Below are 26,462 nucleotides of genomic sequence, written 5' to 3'. Positions count from 1 at the left end.
AATAGGAGAGCTGGTTGAGAGCTTAGGAGGTTGAGTCAGTAGTCAGTTTAACTCATAAATAATTCTAATAACAAAATTTGATGCTCAAAAAGAATAAATTGTTTGACGTTTAAGTTACAGAGGCTCCTAAGTCCTCATAGGATTGGCCAGGAGAATTTGAGACTAAAAATAATCTTAATTTGAAATATAATTCTTTAGAAATCTATTGAAATAAGATGAATATTCTAGCAAAATTCCTTAAACGGACTCATCAACAAACAATCACTGAAAAACATTTGATAAATTCAAAGTTCTAATGATTTCTCAAAATCAATTTCCTCAATGCTTCCCTTCCAATACCTTAGATCACGTACCCCAACATTAATAATGATAATATTAAAAGATTTAACTTATTTAATTTTGCATAAGATTTTCAAAGTCAAAACTTGATGAAGGACTTCTGTGTCACTTCGAGAATCACTGAAAACATCAGAGGGGAATTACTTTTACAGATCTAAAATGTCAAAACTCTCGATTTGAAAAATGAAGTATTGTTGGTAAAGAAATATTAACTTTTTTATTCAATGATTTCTACTAAATCCAACTGAGAAATCCACAGAAATTGAATCAATCTATTAACGCCTCAAATTGTATGGGAAAATATTTTCTATAGGTTCATGGCATCAAAGCATTTACCAATGGATTTTTATAAGTTGCATAACAGCCCTCCAAACTTGGTCAAATAAATTTATAGTATAATTAATGGATATCACAATCTCTCACATTATAAACTCAATACCATAGGTTTTTTTAATCTGACCTCTCTTTGGGAAACGATAACTATTGCTTCATCCGCAAGAACTGAAGCCTTACAGGGGAAGCTGATATGAACCTGATACGGCAGCTTTAGTTACAGCCTCACTGGAGTCCAGAAGTTGTGCACCCTCTGGCAAAATTACCCACACAGACATTATTTTCAAAGTCAATATGTACGTAACTATAGTAAAATATAAAAAATTTTAAAATGAACTTGTGAATGGGGGCAATGAACCCTACAGAAATCTCAAAATTTGGAAAACATCTGTAATCCTGACTGGTCTGACACCATTGCTGTGTAAAAGTTAAGACTTTTGTAAGTATTTTAAAATGTCCAGATGTAAAATGAATCAAACTTCACTAAGAACTAATTATAAGTGGCTGAGATGGAGTGGTCTGGCTGGAATGTTCTGGAATCCTGGTGCCACAGACAGAGGATGTTAAGGCACCAAATTTCAATCAGTCATGGAATAATCTGATTTAAAGATTGTTTGTGGTGACAATCCAGAAACAGGATTCACTTCCTGTAAGAGAAAATAAATACATGAATAAAACACTCTTTTGGGTTAGTTACAATAATCAATGGCAGACAGATTTTCAAAAAGGCTTAAGGATTAATTGGAAAATGGTCTAGACTATTAATAAAAAGCTTCAACATTTACTATCGTTAATATTTTTATCACTTTTTCATTATTACTACCCTAGCTACAACCCTATTTGGAAAAGCAGGATGCTACAAGCCAAGGGCTCCTACAGGAAAGTAAACAAGTGAAGAATAGAAATAGAGAAGTGTTCAGTATACTATAAATGATATATAACAAGAAGCATCACAAATTATATTATGACCAGTAACAACATTAAAATAGATCAGTCATATATAAACTATGAAACAAGACTTATATCAACCTGTTCAACAGAAAAATGATATTTTAATTATAAAATAAATTTTTGAATATACTTACCCGGTGAATATATAATAGCTGCTACTCAGCGGCTCGACAGAAAACACACTCAAAAAACTCGCGAGCGATCGCTATGAAGTTTGCGGGTGTGCCCACCAGCGCCAACTATCGGCCAGATACCACTCTTGCATGTAAACAAACCCTTCAATTCTTCTCGTCCCGCTGCGTTTCTATTGGGGAGGAAGGGAGGGCCTTTAATTTATATATTCACCGGGTAAGTATATTCAAAAATTTATTTTATAATTAAAATATCATTTTTAAATATTTAACTTAGCCAGTGAATATATAATAGCTGATTCACACCCAAGGCGGTGGGTAGAGACCAGAGTTAATTAAGTTTACAGCGTATAAGCTAAGAGTTTTTGACAGTTATCAATATAACAAAACCAAAATATATAGGTACCTGGTAAGGAAGTTGACTTAGACGATTACTCTGCCTTGTAAGTCTGTCTTCCTCACGAAGCCCAGCGATCCTCTTAGGATGCTGAAAGACTCCCAGGAGCTGAAGTATCAAGGGCTGCAACCCATACTAACAGGACCTCATCAAACCCCTAATCTGGGCGCTCTCAAGAAATGACTTTGACCACCCGCCAAATCAACAAGGATGCGAAAGGCTTCTTAGCCTTCCGTACAGCCCAAAAAACAATATTAAAAAACATTTCAAGAGACAGATTAAAAAGGATATTGGAATTAGGGTAATGTAGTGGTAGAACCCTCACCCACTACTGCACTCGCTGCAACGAATGGACCCAGTGTGTAGCAGTCCTCGTAAAGAGTCTGGACATCTTTTAAGTAAAATGACGCGAACACTGACTTGCTTCTCCAAAAAGTCGCGTCCATAATACTTTGCAGAGATTTATTTTGCTTGAAGGCCACGGAGGTTGCTATAGCTCTAACTTCATGCGTCTTAACCTTAAGCAAACATCGGTCTTCTCATTCAAGTGAGAATGAGCTTCTCGTATTAAAAAATCTGATAAAAAATGACAAAGCATTCTTTGACATAGGCAATGATGGTTTCTTAACTGAGCACCATAATGCCTCAGATTTACCTCGTAATGACTTAGTACGAGCTAAATAGATCTTAAGAGCTCTAACAGGACATAATACTCTTTCCAGTTCGTTGCCTACGATCTCTGATAAGCAAGGAATATCAAAAGATTTAGGCCAAGGACGAGAAGGCAGTTCATTTTTTGGCCAGGAAACCAAGTAGAAGTGAACAAGTGGCTTTTTCTGTAGAAAAAACCGATGTTCTTACTGAAGGCATGAAATTCACTGACCCTTTTAGCCGAAGCCAAGCACACTAGGAAAAGTGTCTTGAGGGTGAGATCCTTCAGGGAGGCTGAATGTAATGGCTCAAACCTGTCTGACATGAGGAACCTTATGACCACGTCTAAGTTCCATCCAGGAGTTGCCAAACGACGTTCCTTAGAGGTCTCGAAAGACTTAAGGAGATCTTGGAGATCTTTATTGTTGGAAAGATCTAAGCCTCTATGTCGAAAGACCGAAGCCAACATGCTCCTGTAGCCCTTAATCGTGGGAGCTGAAAGGGAGCGAACCTTTCTCAGATGTAAAAGAAAATCTGCGATTTGGGCTACAGAGGTACTGGACGAGGACACAGATGCTGACTTGCACCAGTCTCAAAAGACTTCCCACTTCAACTGGTATACTCTAATGGTAGAAGCTCTCCTCGCTCTTGCAATCGCACTGGCTGCCTCCTTCGAAAAGCCTCGAGCTCTTGAGAGTCTTTCGATAGTGTGAAGGAAGTCAGACGAAGAGCGGGGAGGCTTTGATGGACATTCTTTACGTGGGGCTGACGTAACAGATCTACCCTTAGAGGAAGACTTCTTGGAAAGTCTACCAGCCATTGAAGTACCTCGGTGAACCACTCTCTCGCGGGCCAGAGGGTAGCAACCAACGTCAACCTTGTCCCTTCGTGAGAGGCGAACTTCTGCAGTACCTTGTTGACTATCTTGAATGGTGGGAATGCATATAAGTCCAGTAGAGACCAATCCAGTAGAAACGCGTCTATGTGGATTGCTTCTGTATCTAGGACTGGAGAACAATAGATTGGTAACCTTTTGGTCAACGAGGAGGCAAAGAGGTCTATGGTGGGTTGACCCCAAGTAGCCCAAAGACTCTTGCCCACGTCCTTGTGGAGGGTCCATTCCGTGGGTATCACCTGACCCCTCTGACTGAGACAGTCTGCCAAGACGTTCAAGTCCCCCTGGATGAATCTCGTCAACAGGGAGATGCCTCGATTTCTTGACCAAAAGAGAAGGTCCCTTGTGATCTCGAGCAGCGTGAAGGAGTGTGTGCCTCCTTGCTTGGAGATGTACGCCAAAGTTGTGGTGTTGTCTGAGTTGACCTCTACCACTTAGTTTCGAAGAAGCTTTCGAATATCATCAAGGCCAAGTGGACTGCTAATAGCTCCTTGCCGTTGATGTGCATGCTCTTCTGACTTGAGGTCCACAGACCCGAGCATTCCCGACCGTCCAGAGTCGCACCCAACCCAAATCCGACGCGTCTGAGAACAACACGTGGTTTGGGTTCTTGACTGCTAGGGATAGTCCCTCTCTCAGACTGATATTGCTGTCCCACCATTTCAGGCATGCCTTTACTGGTTCGGAGACTGGGAATGATACCGTCTCTAACGTCTTGTCCTAGTTCCAGTGAGAGGCTAGATGGAACCGGAGAGGCAAAAAGTGTAGTCTCCCTAGTGAGACAAACTGCTCCAGGGATGAGAGAGTCCCTACGAGACTGTTCCAACTCCTGACTGAACAAACGTTTTCTTTTCAGCATTAGTTGGACTTCGAGCAGGGCTTGTTCTATTCGGTGGCAGACGGAAAAGCCCGAAAAAAACTGGACTGCGAATCTCCATCCCCAAATATAGAATAATCTGGGATGGGATCAGTTGGGACTTTTAGGTTGACCAAAAGTCCCAACTCCCTGGCCAGATTCAACGTCCAATGTAGATCCTGCAGACAGCGAAGACTGGACGATGCTCTGAGAAGCCAGTCGTCCAAGTACAGGGAGGCTCGGATCCCCGATAGATGGAGGGATTTTGCCACATTCCTCATGAGCCTCGTAAACACGAGAGGAGCAGGACTAAGGCCAAAGCACAGGGCTCGAAACTGGTACCCCACATTCCTATAAACAAACCTCAGAAACGGTTGGGCCGGGTGTATAGGAATGTGGAAGTATGCCTCCTGAAGGTCGAGAGAGACCATCCAGTCGCCTTCCATAAATGCTGTCAAGACAGCCTGGTAGACTTCATCGTGAAGTTTGTCTTGACAATGAACACATTGAGCGCACTTGCCTCTTACGTACTCCTGCAGTGAACATGGCTGCCAGATCATTGGAGCCATCCCTGAGGGACTTGTTCCTGCAGAGAACGTGGCTGTCAGATCATTGGAGCCATCCCTGAAAGCCTTGTTTATGCATGACATAATTGTACAGCAAAACTTCAAACGCTCGAAAATAGCTCTGAAGTCGACCATAAAATCTTGGAGCGTCTCATGGCCAGGCGCCAGGGAGAGTCTATGAGGTTTGAGAAGTCTATCTGGGCAGAGGCAGGAACTCCCAAGCCGAGAACTTCTCTCGTCATATCAGACTCTCGCTCTATAAGCCAGCTTAAAAGTAGGGAAAGCAAAGGCTGTCTCCCCCAAACTCCTCCTGGTGATAAACCAGTCGCCTAGCAAACTTAAAGCTCTCTTAGAAGAGCGAGAGAGCACTAGCTTATAAAACAACGGCTTCGAAGTAGCTAGGCCTAGTGTAAACTCTGACGTTTAGGCGAACGAGGAGCAGCAGTTACAAAAAGATCCGGACAAAGATCCTTAAAAATCAGCATGATTTATTTAAAGTCCATAGAGGGCTAAGCAGCTTTAGGCTCCTCTCCGTCTGACAGAGTCCTCAAGGGAATATCAGTAGGAGGGGGAACAGCAACTTCCTCATCTGAAGGAACCTTGTCCGACAATAGCCGAGTCTCAAGCAAGGGAGAGACCTACCGTGGTGGCAATGCTTTACAAGCAGAGTCCACACGCACTGGTGCATTAGTAGCGGACCAGGACGCAACGTCATGTAACTGCGTAACAGTCTGTGAACTGTCAACAACAACAGGTGCAGGAGGACGCTCGGCGTCCACTCGAGACTGTTTTGACTGCCTAGTCTGAGCAGTCAAAACAACTCTAGACTGGTAGTTGACGCTCAGCGTCAAAACAAGTCAACTCCGCTGGTTGGCGAACGTCCTGAACGTCAACAGGAGCATTAGGAAGCGGCCTAACGTCCAAATGCGGCTGAAAATCAACACGTGACCGCATCGAGTGAGGCTCTACATATCGTGACTGACGTGACTTAGCTACGCCAACGTCAACAGGACGCACAAAGGTTCGTTTGGGCGGCTGAAGGCCAGGAGCTCGATGAGATAAACGGCTAGGATCAACGTGAACCTTATCGGCAGAATAGTCTTCCATAAGAGAGGCAAGCTTATTCTGCATGTCTTGCCGTACAACCCATTTAGGATCAACGGGAATGGTTGCGGTAAGAGACGAGGGTAACGTCTGTGACTGCAAAACCTTGCCTACAAAAAGACTCTCGGAGCCTGTGTTACGCTTTTGTTTAGGCGGCGAGCAGTCTTCCGATGACTGCATAGGGTCAGAGCTGTCCTAATAGTTAAAACCAGGACGCTGGACCTGTCCTGAAAGGACTGACTTTCGCTTAAAGGGCCTCGAAACCTTGTTCCACGGTTTCTTATGCGAAAAGCCTTCGGATGACGAGGAGAAAATCGTCTCTCTCGCCTTATGGTAGGGGTGATCTTGGTGAGATACGCCTGATACCATAGAGGGAACGTCTGTTCGCTGATCAAGGCCTCTCGAACCCATAAGTCGTACGACATTACTTCTCCCCTGGGCTTGGGAGCTTGCAAGAGGTCTCGGACTAGGCGAACGACAGGCACGAACAGACGAACCCTCGGTCGCAACACTGATAACACTTTGAGCAATATCACTTTATCACTACGATTTTCGGTTTTGCACTTATTTCACTGAAATCGAATTTTTTAACAATTCACATTAGGTATGAATAAAACTGATTTCTACCTGAAGCACGCAATTCTACCCTCATCAAAAGGTTATAATTGCGAAATCAGTCGTATAATGTAAGCACATTAATACAAGCAAAAAACAGTAAACATATTTTAAGATAAAAAGATCAGTGGCTGGGAAAGAGACTAAACACTAGTTCATTCAAAACTACGTTTTCAATCTCTCACCGTACAGTGCCTTGGGACGAGAATAAAAACTAAAAACGTTTTATCCTTTCTCCCCGTACAGAGACTAGGGACGAGAGTAACTCGAGAACAACGTTACTCGCTTGGGACGAGAATAAAGATCGGAACGTTCTCTCTCCTCTCTCTCTCTCTCCGTCTCTATCTCTTTCTCTCTCTCTCTCTTGATTTCGCACCGAAGAGAAGAGCCCACTTACGTTTCGTCAATAAACAGGTTATTTGACCAAAGGAAAAAACTGAAAGGTTTTTCAATTAAAAAGTTCTTTTAAAATAGAATTTAAAACATTTAAGCTTTGAAAGAAAAATGAACAAACGTCAGAATCGATTTACTCTTTCTGCAAAGTGAAACCGTGATACTCTCTCTCTCTATCGTAACGATAGAGCGCAAACTGCGTAGCATAAATAAACTAAACGTTAGTTCATCTTTGAAACAGTACGAAGACTATTCAAAGAAAATCTTTCATAAAATATCTACTAAAAAATATTCATTTAATAAGTTTTAAATCATTAGCTCTGTAAAAGTTATTTACGATTGAAAGGGCTCAACGTTGTTTAACTTCGGTTTCCAAGTTAGGACCGCCTACTCTCAGGAAAGGTCGCATATAAACAAATCATTAAAATTTATCTTGATGTTTATTATAAATGGAAAACTAATCGAAGAGGCCTAATAAAGGCGGTTGTATAAAATATATAGAGGAAAATCTATAATTAATTTAGAACGTGATAAGATAATTGCTAAAAGCCTAAAACACACTTCCGTACTAAGGGAAGGGTCGGCCATTTAAAAGTCCAAAAAACAATCCAAAGTCATCAAAAATTAAATCTATCCAAAAACGAGTTCAAGATTTAAGTTGAAGATAAAACACCTGCACTGCGAAAGCTCAAACCAAAAGGAAGTACTTCACCAAATATGTTGAGAAAACTCCAGGTGATACAGCGAGTAATGATACGTCTTGTCGTCAAGGTCGACAGAGAAGAATTGAAGGGTTTGTTTACATGCAAGAGTGGTATCTGGCCGATAGTTGGCGCTGGTGGGCACACCCGCAACCTTCATAGCGATCGCTCGCGAGTTTTTTGAGTGTGTTTTCTGTCGAGCCGCAGAGTAGCAGCTATTATATATTCACCGGCTAAGTTAAATATTTAAAAAGACATTTGCAAACAAGTTTGAGTCTTTAAGATTTCTATTTCTTATATCACAAAATATCTTGGCTGAAAGTCTCTTGTAGATTACCAGAGTGGATTAGAATTGGAAAACTCACCTGGTACTTGCAGGATTTGCTAAGGGTTCCTAAAGCATTTTTGCTGGCTGTCTTTCTTCCTAATTAAGCAGGTGCCAAAGGATGAACTGTGCAGACGACGCATGGAGGGACTTCTTCATTTCACAAAACCTGTAAGATGAAAACCATTTAAACACATTTCACGATGAAGTTGTTCAGAATTTTCATTGCAAAATATGATCAGCAGAAGGCTTTAAAGGTTGGCCACAAAGAAGTATTTTTTCTAACTCAGTTATCTAGTTATATTAATTTGGTTAAATTACTTAACCAAAAGGCTTTGTCAAATAAGAACAGACTTCTTTTATCTCACAAAGTGTCTTAGTGAGTTACTGTACTTTTGGGGCCTAACTAAGCTGTTATTTTCTTAACAGTTCAACAAGATCTCCAAATCCAACTCCAAGACTTTGACATGGCTAAACCGAAAAGGAAATGGAAAGATAGATCAGGACGTAAAGCACAGCACTTCAGGAGAAATGTCCCTCTTCAGAGGAATGGTCGAGTGTTGACAAGGCATTAAGAAATCTTCAGTTATTTCAAGAAATGTCCTTTAAGCAATTCTAAAGGTCCACTTTCAATCCTTCAAACCTTACTATTTTTTTTCTCCTTAACTTTTCATCCGTTTCCCTTTCTACTTTCTCCAACTGAACATCTCCCTATCCAACTTTCTCCTGTTTTAGTTTTCGTGCAATACTGAGTACACTCTCATCATCATGAAGTTTTTCAAACGAGTATCTTGTGTTAGTTAGAGAATATCCTCAACTTACAAACTCAATCAGTTCCAAGAAGCTGTTTGTTAGACGAATTGTTTGTCATTTGAATCTTGTTAAATTTCAGCCTAGGGTAAGCCTAACCTGATTCCGATGCCTATGATTTCCTGCTACAAGTCAAAAAATATTCCTGTTTCCTATGAAATAAAGATTAGGTCATTGCAAATGTCATTTTACTTACAGTATTAAATGACATAATACAGTTTTACTGCAGAATATCTCTATCTCATTACAGTCTATGAAATTTTGATACAAGATCTAAGATTTATGATTTCAGTTGAATTTGTTCTTGTATCTCCGAATGTTTGTAAGTCGAAGGACCTTCTGTACTGCATCATCATCACCTCCTACGCCTATTGATGCAAAGGGCCTCAGTTAGATTTCGCCTCTTGCTTCTCTGTACTGCATAACAAGAATCAATTTATGAAAAAAATACCTATGAACCCTTTTAAGTAAGCTCCATGTGGTAGCTAATACATTACAATAGGTTGTTCAGTATTCCAACTTTATCCTTCTTAAGAATATATTTATCCATTTTAATCTACTTTTCCTACAATTTCCCAACAAAAAGAAATACAAAGTTGAAACCATTTAATAAGAAGTACATGATTGAGTTGGTGTAGATGTCACTCACTTACTCCCCCTCTCACTCCCATCTCTCTCTCTCTCTCTCTCTCTCTCTCTCTCTCTCTCTCTCTCTCTCTCTCTCTCTCTCTCTGTCATTCACTTAGCCACCCACTCACTCACTTAGCCACCCACCCACTCTCACTTAGCCACTCAATCACATAGCTACTCAATCACTTATTATTATTATTATTATTATTATTACTATCCAAGCTACAACCCTAGTTGGAAAAGCAAGATGCTATAAGCCTAGGGGCTCCAACAGGGAAAAATAGCCCAGTGAGGAAAGGAAATAAGGAAATAAATAAATGAAGAGAACAAATTAACAATAAATCATTCTAAAATAAGAAACAACGTCAAAACAGACATGTCATATAATAAACTATCAACAACATCAAAAACAAATATGTCATAAATAAACTATAAAAAGACTATGTCCGCCTGGTCAACAAAAAAGCATTTGCTCCAACTTTGAAATTTTGAGGTTCTACTGATTCAACCACCCGATTAGGAAGATCATTCCACAACTTGGTCACAGCTGGTATAAAACTTCTAGAGTACTGCGTAGTATTGAGCCTCGTGATGGAGAAGGCCTGGCTATTAGAATTAACTGCCTGCCTAGTATTACGAACAGGATAGAATTGTCCAGGGAGATCTGAATGTAAAGGATGGTCAGAGTTGTGAAAAATCTTATGCAACATACATAATGAACTAATTGAACGATGGTGCCAGAGATTAATATCTAGATCAGGAATAAGAAATTTAATAGACCGTAAGTTTCTGTCCAACAAATTAAGATGAGAATCAGCAGCTGAAGACCAGACAGGAGAACAATACTCAAAACAAGGTAGAATGAAAGAATTAAAACACTTCTTCAGAATAGATTGATCACCGAAAATCTTGAAAGACTTTCTCAATAAGCCTATTTTTTGTGAAATTGAAGAAGACACAGACCTTATATGTTTCTCAAAAGTAAATTTACTGTCGAGAATCACACCTAAAATTTTGAAAGAGTCATACATATTTAAAGAAACATTATCAATACTGAGATCCGGATGTTGAGGAACCACCGTCCTTGACCTACTTACAATCATACTTTGAGTTTTGTTAGGATTCAACTTCATACCCCATAATTTGCACCATGCACTAATTCTAACTAAATCTCTATTAAGGGATTCACCAACCCTAGATCTACATTCAGGGGATGGAATTGATGCAAAGAGAGTAGCATCATCTGCATATGCAACAAGCTTGTTTTCTAGGCCAAACCACATGTCATGTGTATATAGTATGAAAAGTAATGGGCCAAGAACACTACCCTGTGGAACACCGGATATCACATTCCTATAATCACTATGGTACCCATCAACAACAACTCTTTGAGATCTATTACTTAAAAAATCAGTAATAATGCTAAGAAACGACCCACCCACTCCCAACTGTTTCAGTTTGAAAACAAGGGCCTCATGATTAACACGGTCAAAGGCAGCACTAAAATCAAGGCCAATCATACGAACTTCCCGACCACAATCAAGGGATTTCTGTACAGCATTGGAGATTGTAAGAAGGGCATCACATGCTCCAAGGCCTTTACGAAAACCAAATTGCAAACTAGGGAGTAGATGATTACCTTCAGCAAACCTATTAAGACGTTTTGCCAGAAGACGTTCAAAAACTTTAGATAATATGGGAGTTATGGAAATTGGGCGGTAATCAGTGGGACTTGAGCTACCACAAACACATTTACATAGAGGAGAACATTACCAATTCTCCAACTAGTGCTAAAAGCTCCTCTTCTTGCTAACTTCCGCAAAATAACAGATAACTTTGGAGCTAAGAAATCTGCTGTCTTTATAAAAAACAAAGGAAAAATACCATTTGGGTCTACACCTCCATAAGCATCAAGGTCCATCAACAGAGCTTTAATCTCACGAGATCGAAAAGCTAAACTAGTTAGTTTAGCCTCAGGAAAACAGGAATGAGGAAGTTCAAGTTTTTCATTACTCTGTTTACAGTCAAAAACATCAGCCAAAAGGGTTGCCTTTTCCTTTGGACAGTGAGTGACTGAGCCATCTGGTTTAAGTAAAGGAGGAACTGTTGCATCTACACCAAAGAGTGCAGATTTAAGGGTAGACCACCATTTATGTTCCTGAGTTGTACCAGAAAGTGTTTCTTTTATGGTTAAATTGTACTCCTTTTCAGTTGAGGCATAAACTCTCTGAGCAAAACCTCGAAGCTGAGTATAGTTGTTCCAGGTCAAATCTGATCTGTTACCCTTCCAAAGTTGATAGGCCTCCTGCTTCTCCAAAAAAGCACGTCTACAATCATCATTGAACCACGGTTTGTCCTTCACTCGGTACCTTAGCACACGAGAAGGGATACGCCTATCAATTATGTTGATTAGATTCTCATTCAAAGGGACAACAGGATCTACACTATTATATAATTGTGACCAATTCAAGCACAAAAGATCATGTAAAATCCCATTCCAGTCTGCTTGGGTTTATAGCCACTCTCTCTCTCTCTCTCTCTCTCTCTCTCTCTCTCTCTCTCTCTCTCTCTCTCTCTCTCTCTCTCTCTCTCTCTCTCTCTCTCTTCTGCTTCCCTAGTCTTATCACTCAATGCAACCCTACTACACACTACGAACCTTTCAAGATCAGTTTGTCGTAGTTTTACGCACTTGTGAAAATCTACACAAAAGAATATGTAAAAGATTAGATCTTTCTTCTCTGACAAAACTCCCTGACAATTAAAACAAGAAAGATTCACAAGATCATTTTCAAACTTACCATTAAGACATCCCATCCAAATTAGATAACTGCTGTGTAAACGTTGGCCTAGATAATGTTCCGTTAGCTGTGCAGAGTTAGAAATGGTGCTGTCTCTCTTCCAAAGGATTAATCAAATGCCGACTGCAACGATCACAGCCCAATCTCCATCTTTCTGGGCCTTTCCAAATTTGCTGACAAACTAATCATCTGGTCTTTAATAAAAGCATCTTGAGTCTGGAAAATAACTTCCTGATGGCTACTATCCTCGTACAACAAATCAAAGAAATCTAAAATAATGTTCACTTCAAATTTAATTAGGTGAAAATGAAAAATTTGTAGATAATTTTTGCATTTTTCATAATGATAAAAACCTTTAGCTATTTATTAGAAGTATTATTTTCGGTGAAACTGAAAGGACGAGCATTAAAATTTTGACGAGGGTTAACTACCCATTACGCTAGTTAGCGGGAGGTAGGAGGGTACCTTGCTACCAATGCCACTCACACACTTGTGATTTACCTCACTTTGCTTGGAGGTAAGACTTCAAGGGAGATGGGGTCGGTAGGTAAGTTTGTATAAATAGCTAAAGGTTTGTTTCAGTAGGAAAAATACAAATTATCTATGAATTTGTTATTTGTTCCGTAACTGGAATATAAACCTTCGCTATTTATTAGGGATGACTCACCCATTAGGAAGGGTGGACGTCCTTGCCAATCTGGCTTTTGGCTTTACCCAGGGGCTCTGGACTTGTTAGTTCCTTTAGTGGCTGCAACCTCACCAATCTTTGTGAGCTAAGGATGGGTGATTTGGGGGAACCCATGGGTCTATCTGCTAAGTTATCATCAGCCATTGCCTGGCCCTCCCTGGTTTTAGCTTGGGTGAAGAGGGGGCTCAGGTGGGGAGGGGGTTTGGTCACTGATCATTTGTATATATGGTCCGTCTCTAGGGCATTGTCCTGCTTGTTAGGGCAATGTCAGTGTCCCTTCCTCTGCCATTCATGAGCGACCTTTAAACCTTTAAACCCGGCCTATGAGGTACACTATTACTATTACTAGTTGCTAAGCTACTATTCTATTTGGAAAATGCAGGATGCCATAAATCCAAGGGCTCCAACAAGGAAAAATAGCCCAGTGAGAAAAGGAAATAAATAAAATACAAAAGATTTAATGAAAAATTAAATTATTTTAAGAACAGTACAAACATTAAAATAGATCTTTCATAAATAAACCATAAAAAGAGACTTATGCCAAGGTTTGGATTGTTACACATATACTGAATAAGTCAATTGTCCTAAAGTGAATGGTGGCATCCGAATGTTAATTACGACAATTGACATATCAGTAGGAGTTGAAGGTATTAAATTATACAGGGCCAAGAGGAAAACTTTCTTCAGGGACAGGTCTCGGTCTGAGGCCCTATTTAAAGGTTCGTAAGGTGCCATCTTGAGGGACCGCAAGACCCTCGTCACATCCCAAGACGGGGGTTTGAGTTCCTGAGGTGGGCAGGTCTGTTCAAAGCTCCTGATAACTCCCACAAGGAAAAGAGATCAAATCCCTTTAGTTTAAAGACTCGGCTCAAGGATATCGCTCAGCAGATGTAAGTCACCACTTTGGAGTTGCTGCTCACCAACACCACAAAGAGACCTTTGAGGGTCTCTGAAAAGTGGAGTAATGCTAGTTATAAGTACCATGTGTTCATTAGGCCCTTCCGCAAGGCTACGTGATCAAGTCAAAACACGATTAGGTCATGTGTCCCCACGAGTGAGTGATAAGATGGTGGCATGATCAAGTTGCACACTCACACGCAGGGATGGCGCATATTCTGTAACACTAGCCCAAATACGTGAGGGTATGCTAATATGTGTGGTTGAGACACGTGGAGCCGAGACGTTTGTTGACATTCTTATAACTTTTGCCTTATGAAAGAAATGTTGGGAAAGGGGAGCCAACGTTCGTACTCTGATGAAACAGCCAAACCTGTACAGTGGAATTTGTCATGACACAACTGTGGATGTCCTATCAACATCCGAAGAAGACAATGGTGAATTGTTGGGCCTTTCTGTGGAGAAAGGTGATGTTGCGGGCCCCTTGGTGTACAAAGCAACCCAAACTGGCGCATACGAGCCAGGGAAAAGTAAGCACCTTCCACGATGGCTGCCTCCATTGAGGGGGACACGTCATTCTCATTCAGCACATGGGAAGAAGTTCTCAGATGAGAGTGGGGTGAATTCTTCAGCACTTTTACTGGAGAGTCCTCCTAAAGTGAGAAGTCACCTTGGCTCTGAAAATCTGAAACAAAAGCGTGACGATCACCACTGAGCACACTCATGGGGGGAGATGGGAATCTGAGTAGATTGGTATAATGTGGAACTAAAGATATTAGAACTTAGACCAGTCTAGGCCATGCTGGAGCTGAAGGATAAGTGTCAGGTAGGGACTCATGTTTGCTATGCACTAAGGGCAACAAAACATTAACAAGAGTTTCACTAATATGAAAATTATGGAGATAATGGCTGCACCCTCAGTTAAGAGGGTCACAAGAGGCTTCTTGCTTTCAACAGAAGAAGACGGGGAAGGGGACCCATCCTTCTTAGCTCTCTTCTTGCAACGTGCATGGAACTTCTCCCACTGGGAGGGTGGCCACTACCACCAAATTTCACACGGCTTACCACGGCATTTCGGGCACAAGGGGTGCGGATCAACTTCGTCCCATTTTACGTTCCTCAAGGGCGACCTTCACGACCAGGGAAAGTCAGTATAGTACTGTACCTCAAAAGCCATTCATCTCACAAAGCACACTGAAAGAAAAAGCCCTGGAGAAAGAAAGAATCCAGCATGGGGTCATGATCGTGGTGTGGGAGATCAGTTATAAATAGAGTGACTCGGCATCTCAGAGGTATAAGTGCACTACCCAACTATGGCACTGCCTGGTAACCATACATGGTTGCCAGTTTTACATTTTTCTTTCTGGTTGTAGCAAAACAACTTGGGAGTAAACCCATATAAATGACACGGAAGTCTGTATCTGCACAGGAACAAACTCATGTTATGCTGATGTTGGAAGAAGATGTTAGAATCATGGATAAAAGTGGCTACCCCACTGAAGAAGGAAAAGCTGGGCTTTGTTACCAACACACAATGACTGGGCTGAAGATAATGGGCTTGAATCCAATGATGTGGAAGCAAGGTGAATGATTTGGATGCATGGTGTACGCTGGCAGTATGACCACAGCAGTCTCCTTGCATTGCCTTGGTTGGGATGTACGACTTCTTCAATGATGATTTCAAGGTCTCCCTGAAAGAAAATTTATCTTTAAGAATACAATAAAAGTAAAAGTTTAACCATAAAATACAATATATTGTGGTGAACAAATGTTTTAAAATCCTATGAAGAAATATGCTTCAATTATTAAGGAATAAAAATCATAAAATTATGAAGAATATTGAACAATGCTCGACTTGACTAAAAATAATGTTGTACAGAATACTAATAAAACTAACCCAAGGCTGGAAAAGAATAGGTATACTTGACCACCAAAGGAAATGGTCATAGACAGAACCTGGTTAGTCAGTACAGTACATAAGAACATGACAAATTCGGAGATAATTTGTATTTTTCCTAACGATACAAACCTTAGCTATTTATTTAGGGGTATTACTTTCGGCGTAGCTGAAATGACGAGCAATTAAAATTTAGCAAGGGTTAACTACCCATACTACTCACTTTGCTTGGAAGTAGGACTTCAAGGGGGATAGGGCTGGCGGAAAAGTTAGCACAAATAGCTAAGGTTTGTATATTTAGGAAAAAGACAAATTATCTACGAATTTGACATTTGTCCGCAACTGGAATACAAACTCATGCTATTGATTTAGGGGTGACTCACCCATTAGTAAGGGTGGATGTCCCTGATAATCTGGCTTTTGGCTTTTACCCAGGGGCTCCTTATCTGAGTATGTTAGTACTCAGAATAAGGGGTCTCCGTGCCTCGCTAAAACCTTGTTATGCAAGATCCGCGGCATACGCAAGCTTTGTGTTGAGATATTTAGAAGTGTGACCATCCAGGTAAAGTTATTCCGAGTCTTTATTAGGAAAAAATGTTGTAACCAAGAATTTCCCAATACCACCTCACTAGGGTATGGGGACACAACAGTATTAGCTTAATACTAGGTACAAAAGGGAGCATGGTTTACCTACCATGGTTTGAGGTCATCTTGTGCAGAGAACCCAGGATGCTGCTTTCCCCAAGACGGGAGAATGAAGAAAAGAATAAGAGCCAGTCAAACCTTTTCATTCACGCAGACTAAAACTGAGTAACAGTGTCCTCAACCTTCTGCTACAGAACCAATATAAAATGTATCGAGCCTCACGTGGGTCACGTCTTGCAGGTAGTGGGATGTGAATGTAGTTTGTCGTTTCCACACCCCAGCCTGAAGAACCTGCGTCGCTAGGAAGTTCCTCTTGAATGCCTGGGACGTAGCTACGCCACTGAAATCATGAGCTCTGGGGCCACGTGAAGGAGGAGGGTCTGGATTCAGTGCTTGATCTATGACCTTGCGAATCCATGCTGAGATTGTGTTCTTGGTGACCCTCCTCTTGGTCCTTCCTGTGCTGACAAATACTGCACCACACGAGGACGGGCTACGGCTGTTCTCTTACGGTACAGCATCAAACTCCTCTGGGCAGAGTAAGAGATGATCAGGGTCATCTGTTACAGAACAAAGACTCGAAATCTAGAAGGGTTCTGAGACTTAGCAATAAACTCAGGGACGAAACTGAACGTTACCTCTCCCAATGCCCTTGAATGACCGATGTTGTATGAGAGACCATGAAGTTCACTGACTCGCTTGGCCAAAGCCAAAACTAGCAAGAACACCGTCTACCAAGTTAAGTGGAGATCTGTTATCTGGCGTAATGGTTCATAGGGAGGTCTCTTAAGAGACCTGAGAACTCAAACCACATTCCATGAGGGAGGTCTCATTTCAGACTGAGGGCAGGTAAGTTAATAACTCCATATGAATAAGGAGAGTTCTACCAATGAAGAAATGTCCATTCCATTCAGTGTAAAGGCGAGGCTTAAGGCTGAGCGATAGTCTTTTACCGCCGAGACTGACAGGCGCATTTCTCTCCATAAATACATGAGGAACTCTGCTATTGCTGGAATAGTGGCATCGAGAGGAGAGATACCCTTCTACGACACCAACCACAGAAGACCTTCCATTTTGCCTGGTAGACTGCTGCTGATGACATTTGCAGGTGTCCAGAAATCCTGATTGCAACTTGTTGGGAAAATCCTCTCTGAGAGAAGATGCTGGATAGTCTCCTGCTGTGAAGTCGTAGCGAAGCTACCGCTTTGTGGAATATGTTGGCATGTGGTTGTTTGAGTAGATCTTGTCGTGGAGAGAGTTCTCTTGGGGCTCCTTCAGGAGATGCAGAAGGTCCGGAAACCATTCCGCATGATGCCATAGCGGAGCTATGAAGGTCATTGAGAGGTTGACCGATGTTCTAGCTTTGTTGAGTACCTTCCTCATGAGACAGAATGGCGGAAAGGCATAAATGTCGATGTTGGTTGTCCCACCGTTGGTGAAATGCATCTTGTTAGTTCAGGGCCGTTGCGAAGAGATCCACTGTCGGAAAACCCCACAAGGTCAGGCGAGCACATTCCTCTTGCCCGGAATGAAGCGTGCCGATGGTGGTATTGAGTCAATCTCGGCCCATCTCCGTATCTCTACTGATAAATGGGATATGAGCTGCGAAGAAGTACCTCCTTGCTTGTTGATGTAAGCCACTAATGTGGTATTGTCGCTAATCACCAGCACTGAGTGCCCCTTGCGGAACTGTTGAAGGGCCAGAAAGACGGCCTTCATCTCTAAGAAATTTATGTGGAGGTACTCTTCTGACTCTGACGAGAAGCCTGAGGTCGAGTGGTGCAGCACGTGAGCCCCAACCCTTTTTTTTTGAAGCGTCTGAGAACAGCATCAAATCCGGGAGAAGGTCGAGAAGATCCACTCCGTTTCGTAGGTTCTTGTTTGCCATCCACCACTCGAGGTCCGTCTGTTCTTCTGATCTCCTGGGGATCCCAATGTCCAGGGAATCGAGAGCCTGATTCGACCGGGACTTGAGTTGCCACTCGAGAGATCTCATCCCCAGGCAACCGTTGGGAACTAGACGGGCCAGTGATGAAAGGTGACCGAGGAGACGTAACCAAGTATGGGCTTGAAGTTCTTCTCGTCTGAGAAAGGGTCTTGTGACCTTCCTCAGCCTTGCTATTCTGTTGTCTGATGGGAAGGCATTGTGGAGATTGGTGTCTATCATCATGCCTAGGTATACCAGTCTCTGTGTAGGATGCAGGGATGACTTCTCAAGATTTACCATGATCCCAAGATCTTGGCAAAGTCTCAGAAGTTTGTCTCGGTGTTGAAGAAGGGTTGACACCGAGTCTGCCAGGATTAGCCAGTCGTCCAGATAGCGAAGGAGACGGATGCCAATCCTGTGTGCCCAACATGACAGTAGGGCACTTTGGTGAAAACTCGAGGTGCTGTGGAAAGACCGAAGCACAGCACCTTGAACTGGTATTTCCTGTTGTCTAGGCTGAATCTTAAGTACTTCCTTGAAGACGGATGGATTGGGATATGGAAGTACGCGTCCTTTAGGTCCAGTGTGCACATGAAGTCCCGTGGTCTTACTACTAGTATGACTGTGTCTGCTGTCTCCATGCTGAACGGAGTTTGTTTGACAAACTTGCTCAGAGCTGAGAGGTCGATGACTGGTCTCCAGCCTCCAGACGCCCTTTTCACAAGAAAGAGTCGACTAAAGAAGCCTGAGGACCCATTGAGGACCTCCTGGAGAGCACTCTTCTTCAACAGGGTCTGGACTTCTGCCCGAAGTGCCAGCCCCTTTGCTGATCCCATGGCAAAGGAGTCTATAGACACTGGATTCCTGGTCAGGGGAGGGAGAGATGGTATGAACGGGACGCGATACCCTAGAGACGAATCACAGAGATTGTCCAGGCTTCGACTCCGAGTTGCTTTCACCTATCTGAGCAAATTTGTCAGCATCCCCCTACTGGTGGAAAAGCAGGGGGAGTGCCTATCCTAGTTTGCGGCCTCGGTCGCCCCATCTAAGATATTTTCCTCCCCTGGAGGACTTAGTGCCTAGGGCTTCTTAGACACAGTGGTCTTCACTGCTGTCCTCTTCATCCTAGTCTCGGCTGGACAGGACTGCTGAGGAGCTGGTGGTTTACAGGGCTTGAAAGTCAAAGCCCTATGGAGGAGTTCCTGATGGGACTTCCTCCATCTCTCAGAAGTATGTTCCATGTCCTTAGGCTCGAATAGATGGGCTCCCTCCAGAGAGGAATATTTGAGCCTAGCAATCTGGGCATTTGGAAGTTGTTGATGGAACCTCTCAGACACCGCATCCCGACGTTTCAGTATGGTATTCGCCCACAAGTTCGAAACTTGGTGGGTGAGAAACTCGATCGTGCGAGTGCCTGAGAGCAGGAAAGTCTCCATTGCTTTCCTAGTATGTTCCTTGGAGAAATCCTGTTTGTACCAGGACTCTCAAGGTCCCTAATCAGACATCAAGCCACAAAGTAGCCTCTATGGCGTACTTCATGACCTTCTTCTGGTTAAGGATGTTGGATGCCGAGAAGGAGACCTGTCGATTGGAGTCTCTTTCTAGAAAGACTCCCTTGGTGAACTCTTCCAAGGAGTGATGGAGAGGAAGAGCTGGACAAGGCTCCTCCAGAATCTCAAAATACCTCCTCTGTTGGACACGAGGAGGTGGGAGAAGCTTAATGGCAGAGCCGGAAAGTTGGGAGGAGGCATGTTCGGAGAGCTGTAGGGCGATCTTAGCCCTGGCACCCTTCAGCCCATGAGACCAGGGCAAGGCTCCACTGGTCTTTGAAGGTTTCTAGGTGCCAAAGACACAGTCTAAGACCGTGTCCATAGCCTCCCGTGGGAGTATCTCTGGGTCGGTAAACCCATTGAGAACCCTTATGAGAGTCACAACCTGCCAGAATGCATGTACTGAATCTTTTTACTCTCCTTCCGACGTTGGACTTGCAGCGAAGTCTCCGGCCTCCATCCCCGAGAGCTCTTCTCGGGGTGGGTCACAGACATCCCTCGAGTGACCGGCTGTCTCTGTAGACAAGTCCTAGAAGAGGACTCTGAAAGAGTCTTAAGAGTCCTTGGACTCCTTCCGAGAAAGGAGGTAGGTCTCCAACACCGAAGGCCGAGATGTCGTGTCCCTTCTGATTTTCGTTGGTGGTGGGGAACTCTCAGTGTGAGGGGAGGCTTCTTCCGAAGGTGGAAGGGAGGAGGTCTTTCCTCACATGACTCCCTTGGCAGAGGTGAGGTAGGAGAGTATCCGGAGGAAGATGCATGAGGAGCTGGCCTTGATGGCCTAACAGGAGTCCGCTTTACCCTAGAGGAAGTGACCGCGTCTGAGACTCCTCTTTTCCTCTTCAGGGGAGAAGCTGTGGGATGCTCCAAAGAGTGGCCAGACAGAGGAGGATTGAATGCCTGTACCACTGCCCTGACCATAGCACTGAACCATGGCTGCTGATTGACTGACGCACTGTCAGACAGATCCCCTGAAAGGAAAGGGACCGAAGGTTCCCTATGAGAAGTCTCTGCTGTAGGTGGGTCTGCCATAGAGGAAGGCAGTTTCGGAATCCTGAACCCTACTGTAGAGGCCTGTTCCCCTTTCCCTGGTGGAAGCACTGAAAAGCGTTTGTGGGGTGGGGAATGAGGCGATGGTGAACTGTCAATGTGATGTTCCTGTTGCTGGTCAGTGCACGAGTGCGCAGGTGAGCGCTGGCGCATTGGCACGTTGGCGAGTGCTGGTGCATTGGAGAGCACAAGTGTGCAGGAGAGCGCTGGTGTTCCGTAGAGCGTTGGCACGCAGTAAAGCACCGTGCAGCTTCTTTAGAATGCGCAGGAGAGCAAGGGCATGCAGGAGAGCGGCGCCCACTAAGACAATGTTCATGGTGTTGTGCAGTCCCCTAAGATTGCGCAGGATGTTGCTGGAGAGCACTGGCCAACGCTCTCCCCCACAGGAGAGTGTTGGCGCATGGTAGAACGCTAGCGCGCGAGAGAGGGCTGGCGCGCAGGAGAGCTGTGGCATGTAGGAAAGCGCTGGCACGCAGGAGATCGTTGGTGCGCAGGAGATCGTTGGCGCGCAGGAGAGCTCTGGCACGTAGGAAAGCGCTGGCACGCAGGAGATCGTTGACGTGCAGGAGAGCTCTGGCGCGCATTAGAGTGCTGTAGCTGTCGTATAAGACAGCATTGGCGAGCTTGAGACCGAAGTAGCGCGGGCGCACGCTGAGGTTTAGGCGAGCTCTGTTGCGCCAGCGATCGTAGGCGGGCTGGTGAGCGCTGGCGAGCTGGCAAACATTGCTCTTTGTGGCGAGGTTGCGCTGGAAGATGCTGAGGACGAGCTGGTGAAGGCCCGCGCCGAAGCGTTGTAAAGCGCTAAAAAGCTGGAGAGAGTGCGTGCTGAGTAAAGCATGACAGAGCAGGGTGGCGCTGAAGAGAGGTTGGAGAACGCTGGTGCACTGCAGGGCGCTGGCGAGCTGGAGAGCATTGGAGCACAGCTGTACGCTTAGGTAGGGCCTCAAGAGACTGTACCAGTGACAGGAATGGTGATGATAGGTTGGCAGGTCAGCTGGTAGGAAGCTCAGGAACAGGGATGCACCCTTTGGAAGGGTGAACATCCACCGATGGAGATTGTTAACAATCTACAGAAGATTCCAGGACCAAAGTCTGAGGACTAGCAGCAGCGTTGTCAGGAGAAGGTCCAGGAACGAGCGAAGGTCGAGGGCCAGGAGACGACTGAAGTGGAGACTCCTCTGCGAGGAACGGCTGCGAAGACGAGGCTGAAGTGCTGAAGAGGCGTCTTTTCCCTGATGGTGAAGGACAACCTCTAAGGTGAAGCGGCGGGTGAACTATGCGACGGAGACGCCCTCAAGGGGCCCTTGGATCAGAAAGCTGACAATGAGCAGCACAAGTCCTCCGAAGAGGAGTCTCTTTGAGAGAACTTCACTGAGGGAGAGAAACACTCGCAGGAGGGACAGATGTAGGACTAAGTTTCCCCCTCGAAGGATGATCAGGAATGGGGGAAACTAAGTCAGCAGCAACAGCTGGAAAGTCTGGAGGGGCAGGGCGTGGGCAGAAACCACAGAAGACACCTCTGACGCCACAACGTCGATGAGCGCAAGAGGATCTACCTCCGAAGTCGACAACGGCTGATCACTTGCACCCCGGAGGATGAGCTGTAGCAAGGACGACCATGCCTGTAAAACAAAAAACATAGACAAGACCTCACCCGGGGGGAGAAGTGGGGCAGCTTCGCTAGGGGAAGCAAGACCATCTTTCGAAGACCGGGGTTGGCCGCAATTGAAAGGGTCTACGTTACTACTCGATGGTCTCTCGGAAGAGGCCGAATGAGTAGGAGCTTTGGAGGAAGGTCGGGAGACTGAAGAAGAAGCCTTAGATTTTCCCCCTTTGAAGGAACCTTCGAAAGAGATATCCCGCTTAGACTTCTTCCGTCGTCATCCAAACCTCTCCCACTGAGAGCCAGACCACTCCCGACACTCACTACACTGGATGTTACTATCACACCGTTGACCTCTTCAGGCATGACAAAAGGTGTGGCGATCGGTCTCCACTGCTGACATATAAGTTTCGCAGGGCTGGCCATCAAGTCCAGGGCAGGAGCGCAAGGTCGCAGAAGACAACATACACACACACTAACACAAAGAAAAAGCACAAAAGAATTCATTAACGGCGAAGGATGAGGAACGGCAACAACCATATACCATCCGAGCCAAAAGCAAAAGTGAGTTAAATCACCGGTGTGTGAGTGGGAGCAGTAGCAAGCTAGCCTCCCTACCCCCGCTAACTAGCGGTATGGGCAGTTGACCCTCATTAAATTTTAATGGCTCGTCATTTCAGGTACGCCAAAACTAATACCCCTAAATAAATAGTGTAGGTTTGTATTCCAGTTATGGAACCAATCTGATTAGCAGTAGATATTAGAATACAGTTCAATACAATACTGTAATGTATTATAAAATAGTGAGGTCTTATTTCTAAAGCTCAGCAAGAAGTTGATAATGATTATGGGTACAGTATCATACAACACTGTATACAGTAATTATCATAAAGGAATGATTAAGCCAGACTTGTTTATAATTGAAGGGCAGAGACTGGAGGATAAGACAATCAAACGGTCAAGAGGGAAGATGGAAATGGAAGTAACCTAACCCAAAGGCCACTGAGATCTATGACACGGCCTCTTACACATTGGGAACAGTAATCCAGAGGGAACTGATTCCCAAACTCACCAATGAAACAAGAGGAGTCTTCAGTGGATGTCCCTTCAGCCAATACCTGTCTCATTCAGTCTTTGGACAAGAGAATTCAACGCAATGGATTCCATTGTTTCTGGATTTAGCTGATCCTCTTCATTTCTTCTTTCTATAAATGGCAGAATAAGGAACCATCTGCATCTCCATTGAATACAGTATTGACTTTACTAACACCCAAGAAAACGAGGGGGTCTGGAGTCACAGCAATGGTGGAACCCGATAAGCTGAGCTGCTATGAGGCTGGATGGCGATTGTCTTAGTCACCTTTGTGGTGAGACTCCTGATAATATGACGGGTGTTATCTCCTGCCACAGCAAAGATTAGGACAGTCAGCTTGATACCAGAGGGCGATGACAACGTCTTCCTGAGGAATATAAAATGATATTTTAATTATAAAATAAATTTTTGAATATACTTACCCGGTGAATATATAATAGCTACAACTCTGTTGCTCGACAGACACATACATAAAAAACTCGCGAGCGATCGCTATGCAGGTTGCGGGTGTGCCCACCAGCGCCAACTGTCGGCCAGATGCCACTCTCGATGTAAACAAAACCTTCAATTTCTTCTCATCCCACTGCGTCTCTATTGGGGAGGAAGGGAGGGTTGTTTATTTATATATTCACCGGGTAAGTATATTCAAAAATTTATTTTATAATTAAAATATCATTTTTAAATATTTAACTTAGCCGGTGAATATATAATAGCTGATTCACACCCAAGGAGGTGGGTAGAGACCAGAGTTAATTATGTTTACAGCGTATAAGCTAAGAGTTTTTCATTTTGGCAGTTATCAATATAACAAAACCAAAATAAATAGGTACCTGGTGAGGAAGTTGACTTAGACGATTACTCTGCCTTGTAAGTCTGTCTTCCTCACGGAGCCCAGCGATCCTCTTAGGATGCTGACAGACTCCCAGGAGCTGAAGTATCAAGGGCTGCAACCCATACAACAGGACCTCATCAAACCCCTAATCTGGGCGCTCTCAAGAAATGACTTTGACCACCCGCCAAATCAATCAGGATGCAAAAGGCTTCTTAGCCTTCCGAACAACCCATAAAACAATATTAAAAACATTTCAAGAGACAGATTAAAAGGATATTGGAATTAGGGAAGTGTAGTGGTAGAACCCTCACCCACTACTGCACTCGCTGCAACGAATGGACCCAGTGTGTAGCAGTCCTCGTAAAGAGTCTGGACATCTTTTAAGTAAAATGACGCGAACACTGACTTGTTTCTCCATAATACTTTGCAGAGATTTATTTTGCTTGAAGGCCACGGAGGTTGTTATATCTCTAACTTCGTGCGTCTTAACCTTAAGCAAACATCGGTCTTTCTCATTCAAGTGAGAATGAGCTTCTCGTATTAAAAAAATCTGATAAAATATGACAAAGAATTCTTTGACATAGGCAATAAAGGTCTCTTAACTGAGCACCATAATGCCTCAGATTTCCCTCGTAATGACTTAGTACGAGTTAAATCGAACTTAAGAGCTCTAACAGGACATAATACTCTTTCCAGTTCGTTGCCTACGATCTCTGATAAGCAAGGAATATCAAAAGATTTAGGCCAAGGACGAGAAGGCAGTTAATTTTTGGCCAGGAAACCAAGTTGAAGTGAACAAGTGGCTTTTTTCTGTAGAAAAGCCGATGTTCTTACTGAAGGCATGAAGTTCACTGACCCTTTTAGCCGAAGCCAAGCACACTAGGAAAAGTGTCTTGAGGGTGAGATCCTTCAGGGAGGCTGAATGTAATGGCTCAAACCTGTCTGACATGAGGAACCTTAGGACCACGTCTAAGTTCCATCCAGGAGTTACCAAACGACGTTCCTTAGAGGTCTCGACAGACTTAAGGAGATCTTGGAGATCTTTATTGTTGGAAAGATCTAAGCCTCTATGTCGAAAGACCGAAGCCAACATGCTCCTGTAGCCCTTAATCGTGGGAGCTGAAAGGGAGCGGACCTTTCTCAGATGTAAAAGAAAATCTGCAATTTGGGCTACAGAGGTACTGGACGAGGACACAGATGCTGACTTGCACCAGTCTCGAAAGACTTCCCACTTCGACTGGTATACTCTAATGGTAGAAGCTCTCCTAGCTCTTGCAATCGCACTGACTGCCTCCTTCGAAAAACCTCTAGCTCTTGAGAGTCTTTCGATAGTGTGAAGGAAGTCAGACGAAGAGCGGGGAGGCTTTGATGGACATTCTTTACGTGGGGCTGACGTAATAGATCTACCTTTAGAGGAAGACTTCTTGGAAAGTCTACCAGCCATTGAAGTACCTCGGTGAACCACTCTCTCGCGGGCCAGAGGGTAGCAACCAACATCAACCTTGTCCCTCCGTGAGAGGCAAACTTCTGCAGTACCTTGTTGACTATCTTGAATGGTGGGAATGCATATAAGTCCATAAAAGACCAATCCAGTAGAAACGCGTCTATGTAAATTGCTTCTGTATCTAGGACTGGAGAGCAAAAGATTGGTAACCTTTTGGTCAACGAGGAGGCAAAGAGGTCTATGGTTGGTTGACCCCAAGAAGCCCAAAGACTCTTGCTCACGTCCTTGTGGAGGGTCCATTCCGTGGGTATCACCTGACCCCTCCGACTGAGACAGTCTGCCAA

General features: G+C 43.8%; 1 long non-coding RNA gene across 1 annotated transcript; it reads right to left on the bottom strand.

Annotated features, from left to right (window-relative positions):
* LOC137618701 (uncharacterized) lies at nt 1-24,166 on the bottom strand. The gene is made up of 5 exons (XR_011039803.1): nt 23,822-24,166; nt 15,614-15,771; nt 12,496-12,711; nt 8,298-8,426; nt 1-1,319 (listed from the first exon to the last, which is right to left on the bottom strand). It is a non-coding gene; the product is annotated as an uncharacterized lncRNA (long non-coding RNA).
* Between the last annotated feature and the right edge of the window lie 2,296 nt (nt 24,167-26,462).

This window comes from Palaemon carinicauda, chromosome 25, assembly GCF_036898095.1.
Source record: "Palaemon carinicauda isolate YSFRI2023 chromosome 25, ASM3689809v2, whole genome shotgun sequence".
In the NCBI taxonomy this organism is placed as follows: Eukaryota; Metazoa; Arthropoda; class Malacostraca; order Decapoda; family Palaemonidae; genus Palaemon; species Palaemon carinicauda.
This window is presented reverse-complemented; position numbering and strand designations above follow the sequence as displayed.